This window comes from Microtus ochrogaster, chromosome 10 (genome assembly GCF_000317375.1).
Source record: "Microtus ochrogaster isolate Prairie Vole_2 chromosome 10, MicOch1.0, whole genome shotgun sequence".
NCBI classification, from domain to species: Eukaryota; Metazoa; Chordata; class Mammalia; order Rodentia; family Cricetidae; genus Microtus; species Microtus ochrogaster.
In genome coordinates this window covers 46,543,968-46,545,528 of record NC_022016.1, presented here as the reverse complement: position 1 = coordinate 46,545,528, position 1,561 = coordinate 46,543,968, and the positions used below count along the sequence as shown (strand labels likewise).

General features: G+C 50.5%; 1 protein-coding gene across 1 annotated transcript in view; it reads right to left on the bottom strand.

Moving 5' to 3' along the window:
* The window catches only part of Pink1 (PTEN induced kinase 1), a 14,425-nt gene that overhangs the window by 12,309 nt on the left and 555 nt on the right, over positions 1-1,561 (bottom strand). The gene's annotated exons all lie outside the window — the stretch shown is intronic.

Sequence of the window (1,561 nt, the reverse complement as noted above, 5' to 3'; positions counted from 1 at the left end):
CCAAAGCCACAGAGAAACCCTGTCTCGAAAAACAAAAAAACAAACAAACAAAAAAACATGATGCTTCATCCTCTGCCCCTCAGCCCAACCCTGTAAGGTGCAGGGGCTACGTTCACTCGGCACATGGTTCCAGACCCCAGAAAAAAGGCTGGCTTCCCAGAAGGCTAAATTCTGGCAGCCGACAATGGAAAGACTTGAACTGTACAGCCAGCTCTTTCCCGGGCCTGCCTGCAGGCTTTAGATCTGCCAGGCCAACATGAGCCAAGTCCTCAAAATAAGTCCCTGTCTCTAAATATACACATCCTGTTGGTTTTGTTTGTCTGGATGACCTTGACTAGAAAACTCTGAGCAGAAAGAGAAGTCACTGTGCTATTTCAAGAGTTGAAAAGATCGAAGAACTCCCACATATCCAATGATAACCGCTCAGGTTAACTAGCATGGTGGATCCGCTGTGTTCTCCCTCAGTCTCGTCTGTAGTTTCTGCTCAGCCTCTCGCCCACCGTCTGTCTAAACTGGAGCAGTAGTCTGGCTCAGCACAGGGCACGGGCTTTGGGCACTTCCTTTAACCAGCAGTGTGGCTTTGGGTAAGCCATCTCACCTTTCTTGAGTACGTGTCCTCCATAAACTGGGATGACAACAACATCAAGGAATAAGAGTGTTATGATTTTTAGAAAATGTATACAAAGCATAGTGGTGCAGGACAATAATCCCAGCACCTGGGAGATGGTTAGGAAGATCAGAAAGAAGTTCAAGGCCAACCTGGGCTACATAACAAGTCAGCCCCCTTACCCCCCCCCCCCCCCACCCCGACACGCTCTAAAAAAAAAAGAAAAAAATTTACTCAAAGCCACTTGCCACAATGCAACAGGAACTAATAATTAGCAATATCTCTTCTAAAACATACTGTTTGTAAAAGAAATGCAAAGTGCTGGCCTATCAGGCCATCAGTAATGGGAAGTAAGTCAGACTTAACTGATGATTTCCAATTTACAGTTCAGTAAAAACAGACCTTAATGTTTACCTACACCTACCCCCACTACCAGGTATAGGTATGCCCTCGTGATGTGTTGCTCCTAGAGGCATAACTAAGATGCCACCCACCACTTACTACGGTCCGCGAGTACCCCACCCCTTGAATTGCCCAAACCACGGCTCAGGGCCCTGCCCCTCCCAAATTCCCAGGCCCTCCTATCGCAGATTCCTGGTTCATCCTCAGACCTGCCCCTACACTAAAGACTCAAAGCTTGACGCCAAAACTGGCCAGCTAGCTCCGCCCCTAATTCCGCCCCCAATCAGCGTCGCAAACCAGAAGACTCAAGAAACGCTTACCAGACCTGCACCTAGCCACGCCTCCACCCTAAACCCGCGTTCCCTATTTCCTACTGACTCGAGGGCCCTCCACGCCCCTGCTTCCAGCTTTGGTTCTAGCTGTAGCCTCTCCTTGTCTGGCTCCAGGTCCTTGACGGATTCCAGCCCCTGATCCTAGCCTCGCCTCCGCCCTAGCGCCACTTTAGCTGTGGCTCCGCACCCAGGGTTCAGGGCCCGCCCCCGGCCCAGCCCC